The sequence below is a fragment of the Oryctolagus cuniculus genome, chromosome Y (genome assembly GCF_051225735.1).
Source record: "Oryctolagus cuniculus isolate XC-2025 breed Fujian yellow rabbit chromosome Y, ASM5122573v1, whole genome shotgun sequence".
In the NCBI taxonomy this organism is placed as follows: Eukaryota; Metazoa; Chordata; class Mammalia; order Lagomorpha; family Leporidae; genus Oryctolagus; species Oryctolagus cuniculus.
Window position 1 is genome coordinate 5,478,453 of NC_142889.1, and position 13,441 is coordinate 5,491,893.

The 13,441-nt window shown below is 62.4% G+C and overlaps 1 long non-coding RNA gene across 1 annotated transcript; it reads right to left on the reverse strand.

Moving 5' to 3' along the window:
• Positions 1 to 11,609: 11,609 nt before the first annotated feature.
• Positions 11,610 to 13,170, reverse strand: LOC149119144 (uncharacterized). Its single transcript, XR_016228616.1, has 2 exons — positions 12,391 to 13,170; positions 11,610 to 12,067 (listed from the first exon to the last, which is right to left on the reverse strand). It is a non-coding gene; the product is annotated as an uncharacterized LOC149119144 (long non-coding RNA).
• Positions 13,171 to 13,441: the final 271 nt, after the last annotated feature.

The window sequence follows — 13,441 nt, forward strand, 5'->3', positions numbered from 1 at the left end:
GGAGCCCAGAGACCCGGATGGAGCCCAGCGACCCCGATGTGGCCCAGAGACCTGGATGGAGCCCAGAGACTCAGATGGAGCGCAGTGACCTGGATGTGGCCCTGGAGACCCGGGTGGAGCACAGAGAGCAGAATGGATCCTTAGCGACCCGGATTGAGCCCAGAGACCCGGATGGAGCCTTAGGGACGCGTATGGAGCCTTAGGGACCTGGATGGAGCCTTAGGGACCTGGATGGAGCCCAGAAACCCGGATGGAGTCTTAGGGTCCCGGATGGATCCCACAGACCCTAATGGAGCCCAGAGACCCGGATGGAGCCCAGAAACTCGGATGGAGCCTTAGGGACCCGAATGGAGCCTTAGGGACCCGGATGGAGCCTTAGGAACCCGGATGGATCCTAGGGACCTTGCTGGTGCCCAGAGACTCGGTTGGAGCCCAGACTCGGATGGAGCCTTATGGACACGGATGTAGCTCAGAGACCTGGAGAGAACCCAGAGACTCGGAGAGAGCCCAGACACCCAGATGTTGCCCAGAGACCCGGATGGAGCCCAGTGACCCGGATGGAGCCCAGAGAACCCGATGTAGCCCGGAGACCTGTTGGTGGCCCTGGGGACCCATATGTGGCCCTTGGGACCCGGGTGGAGCCCTGGGACCCAGATGTAGCCTTGGAGGGAGCCCTGGAGACCCGGATGTGGCCCTGGAGACCTGGATGTGGCCCTGGACTCGGATGGAGCCCTGGAGACCCCAATGTGGGCCTGGAGACCCAGATGTGACCCTAGAGATCCTGATGTAGCCCTAGAGACCCGAATGTAGCCCTGGACACCTGAATGTGGCCCTGAGGATCCGGATGTGGTGTGGAGACACGAATGTTGCCCTGGAGACAGGGGTGGAGCCCTAGAAACCCGGATAGAGCCCTTGAAACCCGAATGTGGCCCTGGAGGGAGCCCTGGAGACCCGGATGTGGTTCTGGAGACCCGGATGTGGCCCTGGAGACCCCTATGTGGCCCTGGAGACCCGGGTGGAGCCCTGGGACCCAGATGTGGCCCTGGAGGGAGCCCTGGAGATAATGGATGTGGCCCTGGAGACTCGGATATGGCCCTAGAGACCCGGATGTAGCCTTAGGGACCCGGATGGAGCCCAGAGACTCGGATGGAGCATCAGGGACCCAGATGGAGCCCAGAGACCCGGATGGAACCTTAGGGACCCAGATGGAACCTTAGGGACCCGGATGGAGCCCAGAGACTCGAATGGAGCCCAGAGACACAGATAGAGTCCAGTGACCCGGATGGAGCCCAGAGACCCAGATGGAGCCCAGGGACCAGGATGGAGCCCAGAGACCCGAATGGAGCCTTAGGGACTGGATGGAGCCTTAGGGACCCGGATGGAGCCCAGAGACTTGGATGGAGCCCAGAGACCCGGATGGTGCCTTAGGGACCCGGATAGAGCCTTACGGACCCGGTTGGAGCCTTGGGGACCCGGATGGAGGCTTAGGGATCAGGATGGAGCCCAGAGACCCGGATGAAGCCCAGAGACCCGGATGGAGCCCAGAGACTCGAATGGAGCCCATAGACTCAGATGGAGCCTTAGGGACCCGGATGGAGCCCAGAGACTTGGATGGAGCCCAGAGATCCGGATGGTGCCTTAGGGACCCGGATAGAGCCTTACGGACCCGGTTGGAGCCTTAGGGACCCGGATGGAGCCTTAGGGATCGGGATGGAGCCCAGAGACCCAGATGGTGCCTTAGGGACCCGGATAGAGCCTTACGGACCCGGTTGGAGCCTTAGGGACCCGGATGGAGCCTTAGGGATCAGGATGGAGCCCAGAGACCCGGATGAAGCCCAGAGACCCAGATGGAGCCCAGAGACTCGAATGGAGCCCATAGACTCAGATGGAGCCTTAGGGACCCGGATGGAGCCCAGAGACCCGAATGGAGCCTTAGGGACTGGATGGAACCTTAGGGACCCGGATGTGGCCCAGAGACCCGGATGGAGGCCTGAGACTCGGATGGAGCCCAGAGACCCAGATGTATCCCAGAGAACTGGATGTGGTCCTGAAGACCCAGAGGTGGCCCTGGGGACCCGGAAGTGGCCCTGGAGAACCGGAAAGTGGCTATGGGGACTCGGATGTGGCCCAGAGACCCTGGGTGGAGCCCTGGGACCCAGATATGGCCCTGGAGGGAGCCCTGGAGATCCGGATGTGGCCCTGGACGCTGGTGTGGTCCTGGAGACCCGGGTGTGGCCATGGAGACCTGGAGGTGGCTCTGGGGACCCGGATGTAGCCCTGGACCCGGGTGGAGCCCTGGGACGCAGATGTGGCCCGGGAGGGAGCCCTGGAGACCCAGATGTGGTCATGGAGACCCGGAGGTTGCCCTAGACACCACGATGTGGGCCTGGGGGACCCGGATGTGGCCTGGAGGCCCGGATGGAGCCCTGGGGAACCGGATGTGGCCCTGGAGACCCGAATGTGGCCCTGGACACCCGTATGTGGCCCTGGAGACCTGATTGTGGCCCTGGGATACCCAGATGTGGCCCTGGAGACCCGGATGTGGCCCTGCGGACCCGGATGGAGCCTTAGGGATCAGGATGGAGCCCAGAGACCCGGATGGAGCCCAGAGACCTGGATGGAGACCAGAGATTTGGATGGAGCCCTGGGACCCAGTTTTAGCGCTGGAGGGAGCCCTGGAGACTCCCTGGATGTGGCTGTGGAGAGCCAGGTGGAGCCCTGGGGAGCCGGGTGTGGCCCTGGAGACTCGGATGTGGCCCTGGGAAACCCAGATGCGGTCCTGGAGACCCAGATGTGGCCCTGGAGACCCAGGTGTAGCCCTGGGATTCAGATGTGGCCCTGGAGACCCGGATTTTTACATGGGGACCAGGATGTGGCCCTGGAAACCTGGATGGAGCCCTGGGGACCTGATATGACCGTGGAGACCCGGATGTGGCCCTGGAGATCCGGATGTGGCCCTGGAGATCCTGATGTGGCCCTAGAGATGGGGATGTGGCCCTGGAGACCCAGAAGGAGCCCTGGGTACCCGGATGTGTCCCTAGAGACCCGGGTGGAGCCCTGGGGACTCGGTTGTGGCCAGGGGACCCGGATGTGGCCCTGGGGACCTGATGGGACACTGGAGACCCCGATGTGGCCCTGGAGACCCAGGTGGGGCCCTGAGGACGCGGATGTGGCCCTGGGGACCCGGTTGTGGCCCTGGAGACACAAATGTGCCCCTGGAGAACCGGTTGGAGCCCTGGGACACAGAAGTGGCCCTGGATGGCGCCCTGAAGACCCGGATGTGGCCCTGGAGACCAGGACGTGGCCCTGAAGCACCAGATATGGCCCTAAGACATTGATGTGTCCCTGGAGACTCGGATATTGCCATGGAGACCTGGATGTGGCCCTGGACACCCAGATGGAGCCCTGGAGACCCGGATGCAGCCTTGGGGACCCAGATGTGGCCCTAGAGACGGGGATGTGGCCCTGGAGACCCGGAAGGAGCCCTGGGGACCTGGATGTGGCCCTGGAGACCCGGATGTGGCCCTGAGGACCCGATGGGGCACTGGAGACCCGGGTGTGGCCCTGGAGACTCAGGTGTGGCCCTGGGGACGCAGATGTGGACCTGGGGATCCGGATGTGTCCCTAGAAACACGGGTGGAGCCCTAGGAGACCCGGATGTGGCCCTAGAGACCCGGATGTGGCCCTGGGGTCCCGGATGTGGCCCTGTAGGGATCCCTAAAGACCCGGATGTGGCCCTGGAGACCCGGATTTGGCCCTGGAGACCCAGGTGGAGCCCTGGGATTGAGATGTGGCCCTGGAAACCTGCATGGAGCCCTGGGGATCCGGATGTGACACTAGACATCCGGATGTGGCCCTGGGGTTCCGGATGTGGCCCTGTAGGGATCCCTAAAGACCCGGATGTGGCCCTGGGGACCCGGATGTGGCCCTGGAGACCCGGGTGGGGCCCTGGAGGGAGCCTTGGTGACTCGGATGTGGCCCTAGAGACCCAGATGTGTTCCTGGTGACCCGGATGGAGCCCTAGAGACCCGGATGTGGCCCTGGAGATCCGGGTGTGGCCCTGGAGACATGGGTGGGGCCCTGGAGACCCCGATGTGGCCCTGGAGACCCTGATGTGGCCCTGGTTACATGGGTGGGGACCTGGAGGGAGCCCTAGAGAACCGGCTGTGGTCCTGGAGACCCGGATGGTGCCCTAGAGACCCGGATGCGGCCCTGGAGATCCAGATGTGGCCCTAGTCACCCAGATGTGACCCTGGGATCCCTGATGTGGCTCTACACAATCAGATATTGCCCTGGGGCCGGAAGTGGCCCTGGAGACCCGGGTGTGGCCCTGGAGACCCGGATGGTACCCTAGGGACATGGATGTGACTCTGGGGACCGAATGTGGCCCTTGGAGACCTGGATGTGGCCCTGGAGACCTGGATGTGCCCTTTGGAGACCTGGATGTGGCCCTGGAGACCTGGATGTGTCCCTGGAGACCTGGATGTGGCCCTGGGGACCCGGATGTGGCCCTGTAGACCCGAATGTGGCCCTGGAGACCCAGGTGGAGCCCTGAGAAACAGATGTGGCCCTGGAGGGAGCCTTGGAGACCTGGATGTGGCCCTGGGGACCTGGATGTGTCCCTGGGAGACCCAGATGTGGCCCTGGGGACCTGGATGTGGCCCTGGAGTCCTGGATGTGGCCCTGGGGGACCTGGATGTGTCCCTGGGAGACCCAGATGTGGCCCTGGGGACCTGGATGTGGCCCTGGAGTCCTGGATGTGGCCCTAGACACCTGGATATGAACCTGGGAGACCTGCATGTCGCCCTGGATACCCGGATGTGGCCCTGGGGATACGGATGTGGCCTTGGGGATCTAGGTATGGCCCTGGAGACCCGGGTGTGGCCCTGGAGGCAAGGTTGGGCCCTGGAAGGAGTCCTGGAGACCCGGAGGTGGACCTAGAGACCCGTATGTGGCCCTGGAGACCCTGACGGAGCCCTGGGTCCCAGATGTGGTCTTGGAAACCCGGATGTGGTCCAGGGGAAACAGATGTGGCCCTGGGGACCCGGATGTGGCCCTGGAGACCCGAATGTGGCCCTGGAGACCCAGGTGGAGCCCTGAGAAACAGATGTGGCCCTGGAGGGAGCCTTGGAGACCTGGATGCGCCTGGAAACTGGATGTGGCCCTAGAGACCCGGATGTGCCCTGAAGACCCGAATGGAGCCCTGGAGACACAGATGTGGCCCTAGAGACCCGGATGTGGCCCTGGAGACTCGGGTGGAGCCCTGGGACACAGATGTGGCCCTGGAGGGAGCCCTGGAGGCTCGGATGAGGCCTGGAGACCAGGATGTAGCCCTAAAGAATCGGATTTGGCCCTAAAGACCCAGATGTGGCCCTAGAGACCCAGAAGTGGCCCTGGAGACCGGGAATTGGCCCTGGGGACCCGGAATTGGCCTTGTGGACCTGGATGTGGCCCTGGAGGGAGCCCTGGAGGCTCGGATGAGGCCTGGAGACCAGGATGTAGCCCTAAAGAATCGGATTTGGCCCTAAAGACCCAGATGTGGCCCTAGAGACCCAGAAGTGGCCCTGGAGACCCGGAATTGGCCCTGGAGACCCGGAATTGGCCTTGTGGACCTGGATGTGGCCCTGGAGACTCGGATGTGGCCCTAGACACCAGGATGTGGCCCTGGGCACACGGATGTGGTCCTGCGGACCTGGATGTGGCCCTGAAGACCTGGGTGTGGCCCTTGAAATCCGGTTGTGGCCCTGGAGACCCGGATGTGGCCCTGGGATACCACAATATGGCCCTGGAGACCCCAATGTGGCCCTGGAGACCGGGGTGGGGCCCTGCATGGAGCTCTGGAGACCCAGATGTGTCCCTAGAAACCCGGATGTGGACCTAGAGACCCAGAATTGGCCCTGGAGACCCGGAAGTGGCTCTGCAGACCCGGATGTGGCCCATGAGACCCAGATGTCGCCCTGGAGACCTGGATGTGGCCCTGGAGATCCGGATGTGGCCCTGGAGACCTGGATGTAGCCCTGGAGATCTGGATGTGGCGCTAGACACCCTGATGTGACCCTGGGAGACCTGGATGTGGCTCTGGACACTGGGATGTGGCCCTGGGTACCCGGATATGGCCCTGGGGACCCGGATGTGGCCCTGGAGACCTGGATGTGACCCTGAGGACCCAATGGGGCACTGGAGACCAGGGTGTGGACCTGGAGACCCGGGTGTGGCCCTGGAAACCTGGGTGGGGCCCTGGGGACGCGGATGTGGCCCTGGGGACCCAGGTGGAGCCCTGGGAGACCTGGATGTGGCCCTGGGGGACCCAGGTGGAGCCCTGGGAGACCCAGATGTGGCCCTGGGGACCCGGATGTGTCCCTGGAGACCCGGATGTGGCCCTGGGGACCCGGATGTGGCCCTGGAGACCCGGATGTGGCCCTGGAGACCTGGATGTGGCCCTGAAGACCCAATGGGGCACTGGAGACCCAGGTGTGGACCTGGGGAACCGAGTGGAGCCCTGGGAGACCTGGATGTGGCCCTGGGGACCCGGATGTGCCCCTGGAGAACCGGGTGGAGCCTTGGGACACAGAAGTGGCCCTGGAGGGAGCCCTGAAGACCTGGATGTGGCCCTGGAGACCCAGATGTGGCCCTGGAGACCCCGATGTAGCCCTTGAGATCCGGATGTGGCCCAGGAGACCCGGATGTGGCCCTGGAGACACTAAAGGAGCCCTGAGGACCCCGATGTAGCCCTGGGGACCCAGATGTGACCTGGGGACCCGGTGAAGCCCTGGGAGACCCGGATGTGGCCGTGGAGACCCGGATGTGGCCCTGGAGACCTGGATGTGGCCCTGAAGACCCAATGGGGCACTGGAGACCCAGGTGTGGACCTGGGGAACCGAGTGGAGCCCTGGGAGACCTGGATGTGGCCCTGGGGACCCGGATGTGCCCCTGGAGAACCGGGTGGAGCCTTGGGACACAGAAGTGGCCCTGGAGGGAGCCCTGAAGACCTGGATGTGGCCCTGGAGACCCAGATGTGGCCCTGGAGACCCCGATGTAGCCCTTGAGATCCGGATGTGGCCCAGGAGACCCGGATGTGGCCCTGGAGACACTAAAGGAGCCCTGAGGACCCCGATGTAGCCCTGGGGACCCAGATGTGACCTGGGGACCCGGTGAAGCCCTGGGAGACCCGGATGTGGCCCTGGAGACAAGGATGTGGCCCTGGAGACCCGGATGTGGCCGTGGAGTCCCGGATGTGGCCCTGGAGACCTGGGTGGAGCCCTGGGACCAAGATGTGGCCCTTGAGTGAGCCCTGAAGACCCGGATGTGGCCCTAGGGACCTGGATGTGGCCCTGGGACCCGGGTGTCGACCTGGGAACCCGGATGTGGCCCTGGGAGAACCAGATGTGGCCCTGGAGACCTTATGTGGACCTGGATGGAGCCCTGGGAGACCTGGATGTGGACTTGGGATGTGGACCTGGGGGACCCGGATGGAGCCCTGCAAGACCCGGATGTAGCAATGGAGACCCGGATGTGGCTCTGGAGACCCGGATGTGGACCTGGAGGCACGGAAGTGGCCCTAGGGACCTGGATGTGGCCCTAGAGACCCGGGTGTGGCCCTAGAGAGCCCCATGTGACTCTGGGGACCCGGATGTGGCCCTGGGATCCCGTATTTGGCCCTGGAGACCCAGAGTGACCCTGGAGACCCGGATGGTGCCCTGGAGACCCGGATGTGGCCATGGAGAGAACCCTAGAGACCTGGATGTGGCCCTGAGCATCCGGATGTGGCCCTGGAGACCCGGATGTGGCCCTGGAACCTGGGTGAAGCCCAGAGACTCGGATGGAGTCCAGAGACTTGGATGGAGCCCAGAGACCCGGATGGAGCCCAGAGACTCGGATGGAGCCCAGAGACTCGGATGGAGCCCAGAGACCCGGATGGTGGCTTAGGGACTGGATGGAGCCTTAGGGACCCGGAAGGAATCTTAGGGACTCGGATGGAACCCAGAGACTCGGATGGAGCCTTAGGGACCCCGATGGAGCATTAGGGACCCAGAAGGAGCCCAGAGACCAGGATGGAGCCCAGAGACCCGGATGGAGCCTTAGGGACCCTGATGGAGCCCAGAGACCTGGATGGAGCCCAGAGACCCGGATGGAGCCCAGAGACCCGGATGGAGCCCAGAGACCCGGATGGAGCCTTAGGGACCCCGATGGAGTCTTAGGGATCCGGATGGAGCCCAGAGACTCGGATGGAGCCCAGAGACCTGGATGGAGCCTTAGGAACCTGGATGGAGCCCAGAGATCCAGATGGAGCCCAGAGTCTTGGATGGAGCCTTAGGAACCTGGATGGAGCCCAGAGACTTGGATGGAGCCCAGAGACCTGGATGGAGCCCAGAGACCCGGATGGAGCCCAGAGACCCGGATGGAGCCTTAGGAACCTGGATGGAGCCCAGAGATCCAGATGGAGCCCAGAGACTTGGATGGAGCCCAGAGACCCGGATGGAGCCGAGATACCTATGGAGTCCAGAGACTCGGATGGTGTCCAGAGAGTGAGATAGAGCCTTACGGCTCGGATGGAGCCCAGAGACTTGGATGGAGCCCAGAGACCCGGATGGAGCCCAGAGACCCGGATGGAGGCTTAGGGACTGGATGGAGCCTTAGGGACCCGGATGGAATCTTAGGGACTCGGATGGAACCCAGAGACCCGGATGGAGCCTTAGGGACCCCGATGGAGCATTAGGGACCCGGATGGAGCACGGAGACACGGATGGAGCCCAGAGACCCGGATGGAGCCTTAGGGACCTTGATGGAGTCTTAGGGACCTGGATGGAGCCCAGAGACTTGGATGGAGCCTTAGGAACCCGGATGGAGCCCAGTGACCTGATAGAGCCCAGAGACCTGATGGAGCCCAGATATCCGGATGGAGCCTTAGGGACCCAGATGGAGCTCAGAGACCTGATGGAGCCTTAGGAATCCGGATGGAGCCCAGAGACTTGGATGGAGCCCAGAGAGTGAGATAGAGCATTAGGGGCTCGGATGGAGCCCAGAGACCCGGATGGAGTCTTAGGAACCTGGATGGAGCTCAGAGATATGGATGGAGCCCAGAGACTCTGATGGAACCCAGAGACTTGGATAAAGCCTTAGAGACCTGGATGGAGCCCTGGAGACCCGGATATGGCCCTAGGGACCTGGATGTGGCCCTGGGACCCGGGTGTGGACGTGGGGACCCGAATGTGGCCCCGGGAGAACCGGATGTGGCCCTGGGGACCTGATGTGGACCTGGATGGAGCCCTGGGAGACCCCGATGTGGCCTTGGCAACCCGGATGTGGACCTGGGGGACCCGGATGGAGCCCTGGGAGACCCAGATGTGGCCCTAGAGACCCGGGTGTGGCCCTGGAGACCCCCATGTGACTCTAAGGACCCGGATGTGGCCCTGGGAGCCCGTATGTGGCCCTGGAGATCCGGATGTGACCCCGGAGACCTGGATGGCGCCATAGAGAGCCGGATGTAGTGATGGAGACCTGGATGTGGCCCTGGAGAGAGCCCTAGAGACCCGGATGTGGCCCTGATCATGCTGATGTGGCCCTGGAGACCCAGATGTTCCTGGAGACCTGGATGGAGCCCTGGAGACCTGGATGTGGCCCTAGACCCGGATGTGGCCCTGGAGAACCGGTAATGGCCTGAGACACCTGGATGTGGCCCTGGGGACCCCGATATGTCCCTTGGGGAACCGGATGTGGCCCTGGGTCCCGTATGTGGAGCCCTGGGAGACCCGATGTGGCCCTGGAGACCCGGATGGAGCCCAGAGACCCGGATGGAGCCTTAGGGACCCCGATGGAGTCTTAGGGACCCAGATGGAGCCCAGAGATCCGGATGGAGCCATAGGAACCCAGATGGAGCCCAGAGACCCAGGTGGAGCCCAGAGACCCAGATGGAGCCCAGAGATCCGGATGGAGCCTTAGGGACCCGGATGGAGCCCAGAGACCCGGATGGAGCCCAGAGACCAGGATGGAGCCCTAGGGACCCAGATGGAGCTCAGAGATATGGATGGAGCCCAGAGACCCGGATGGAGCCCAGAGACTCGCATTGAGCCCAAAGACCCGGATGGAGCCTTATGGACCCGGATGGAGCCTTATGGACCCAGATGGAGCCCAGAGTCTCGGAAGAGCCTTAGGGAACTGGATGGAGCCTTAGGGACCCGGAGGGAGCCTTAGGAACCCGGATGGAGCCCAGAGACTTGGATGGAGCCTTAAGGACCTGGATGGAGCCCAGAGACCCGGATGGATCCTTAGGGACTTGGATGGAGTCTTAGGGAATTGGATGGAGCCCAGAGACTCGGATGGAGCCAGGAGTCCCGGATGGATCCTTAGGGACCCAGATGGAGCCCAGAGATATGGATGGAGCCCAGAGACCTGGATGGAGCCCAGAGACCTGGATGGAGCCCAGAGACTCGGATGGAGCCAGGAGTCCCGGATCGATCCTTAGGGACCTGGATGGAGCCCAAAGACCCAGATGGAGCCCAGAGACTCTAATGGAGCCCAGAGACTCAGATGGAGCCTTAAGACCTGGATGGAGCCCAGAGACCCGCATGGAGCCTTAGGGATGCGGATGGAGCCTTAGGGACCCAGATGGAGCCCAGAGACTCGGGCAGAGCCCCGAGACCAGGATGGAGCCCAGAGACCAGGATGGAGCCTCAGGGACCCGGATGTAGCTCAGAGACCTGGAGAGAGCCCAGAGACCCTGGGTGGAGCCCTGGGACCCAGATATGGCCCTGGAGGGAGCCCTGGAGATCCGGATGTGGCCCTGGAGACCCGGATGGAGCCCTGGGGACCTGGATGTGGCCCTGGAGATCGGGGTGGAGCCCAGAGACTCGGATGGAGCCCAGAGACTGGATGCAGCCTTAGGGACACGGTTGGAGCCCCGAAACCCGGATGGAGCTCAGAGACCCGGGTGTGGTCCAGAGACCTGGATGGAGCCCAGAGACCTGGATGGAGCCTTAAGGACTCGGAAGGAACCTTAAGGACCCGGATGTAGCCTTAGTGACCCTGAAGGAGCACAGAGACCCGGATGGAGCCTTAGGGACCAGGATGTTTCCTTAGGGACCCAGATGGAGCCCAGAGATACAGATGGAGCCCAGAGACCCCGATGGAGCCCAGAGACCTGTATGGAGCCCAGAGACTCGGATGGAGCCAGGAGTCCCGGATGGAGCCCAGAGACCCGGATGGAGCCCTAGGGACCCAGATGGAGCCCAGAGACCCGGATGGAGCACTTAGACCCGGATGTGGCCCTGGGGACCAGGATGTGCCCCTGGGGACCTGGATGTGTCACTGCGGACATGAGTGGAGCCCTGGGGAGCCGGATATTGCCCTGGAGACCCGGATGTGGCCATGGGGACCCGGATGTGGCCCTGGGATCCTGGTGGAGTGTGACTGGCTGCCAGTGGAGTCGGGGAGAACCCCCCCAGTGTCACTCAGGGCTGATTGACAGCCACCAGATGACAGAGCCCACCCCCTTGTCAGTGAACGGTGACTGACAGTGCAGGGAGACCCGGAGGTAGCCCCTGGGTTCCTCCACCAGCTCGCTCTGTCTTTTGACGGAACAATAAAAATCGTTTAAAATAAACGACTGGGACTGTGCCTGGGATGAGTTTATTCCATGAACAGGAAGCAGAGAAAGCCGGGGACGGCCGATTCTAGAATGTTCCGAAGCTTTCTAGAAATTCTGGAACAATCCAGACCATCTTGGATCAATCCAGAATGCTCTAGAATGTTCCGGAGCATACTAGCGCGTTCGCAGGTGGGAGGAGATGGTGAGGCGATCAGGGGAGGAATCATTGTGCAGGAGGGGCGGTTCTGGAATGGTCTAGAACGTTCTGGCACCTTCTCCAAGGGAGGCGTCCTCAGGGTGGACAGGTGTCTGTTGGAGAGAGGAAAGCCGAGTCAGTGCCGAGTCAGCGCCGAGTCAGCCCGGAAGCCGCCGAAGCCTCACCTGTGTCGGCCACACGCCGGATGTACTTCCGCGGGATCCCATTCTGCTCCGTGAGCCTCGCGTAGTCCTCTGGCGGGTCGTCGTTTATGATTCCCAATTTGACTGTGGCACGAGTGGGCGCCGACTGAGTACGCTCGCTTTAGTGTGAGCCTACTGCATACACTCGCTTTAGTGACTGTATACACTCACCCCATCTAGCGAGCGCCAACTGTATATGCTAGCGTTAGTGGGCACCGACTGTATATGCCCACCATGTCTAGTGGGCACTGACTGTATACACTCGCTTTATCCAGTGGGCACCGACTGTATATGCCTGGCCATGCAGCCCCCCTTTCCCCGTATACAGTCGGGCTCAGACTCTCGGGTGGTGGTGCGTATCCCTAGCGGGCACCGGCAGTGTACATGTGTGTGTGAGGGGGGCTCACCCACAAGGAAGCTGAGGCGGCTGGTCTTGCCTTTGGACCCCATGTTATTGATGAAGATGATTTGCCTAACGGGATCCAATTCGCGGAACTGGAAGGAGGTCTGGCCTTCGACTGTAGGGAGAGAGGTGGGTGTTCTGGATGTGCCGGGGCATGCTGGGACATTCTAGCGCATTCTGGAACATTCTAGAACATTGAGGAACTGGAGCATCCTGGGACATTTGCAGCATCCTGGAACATTTCTGGGAACATTCTCGAACATTCTGGAACACACCGGACATTCCCTAGGGTCATCTGGAATTGTCTGGAACTTTCCGAAATGCTCTGTACTCACAGTCAGTGGTGTAGATGCCGTCTGCGTTCTTCTGGGCCACAACCGTGTGCGGGGTGCATACCTTGTTCTTCCTGAAGGAGAGACCGGGAACATGGCCGCTCGCTGTGGGCTCAACTGCTCCTGTCTGCTCTCCCTCTGGGCTCGCCTGGTCCACCATGGCCTGCTGTTTGACTCTGGGATCGGCTGGTCCTGTCTGCTCTCTCTCAGCTCCATTACTCCCCTCTAGCCCACCTGTTCTCTGACTCTGGGCTCAACTGCTCCTGTCTACTCTTTCTCTCTCTGGGCTCGGCTGGTCCACCATGGCCTGCTCTTTGACTCTGGGATCGGCTGGTCCTGTCTGCTCACTCTCAGCTCCATTACTCCCCTCTAGCCCACATGCTCTCTGACTCTGGGCTCAACTACCCCTGTCTGCTCACTCTCCCTGGGCTCGGCTGGTCCCCCCTGGCTTGCTCTTTGACTCTGGGCTCAACTACTCCTGTCTGCTCTTTCTCAGCTCCATTACTCCCCTCTAGCCCACATGCTCTCTGACTCTGGGCTCAACTACTCCTGTCTGCTCTCTCTCTGGGCTCGGCTGGTCGCCCTGGCCTGCTCTCTCTCTCTCTCTCTGGGATCGATTGGGCTTGGCGGCGCCTGTCTTCCCCGCTCTCTGGGCTCGATTGCTCCCCCCTGGCTCTCTGTCTCTGGCCTCGGCTTGTCTCCCCTGGCCCCGCCCCTCACTTC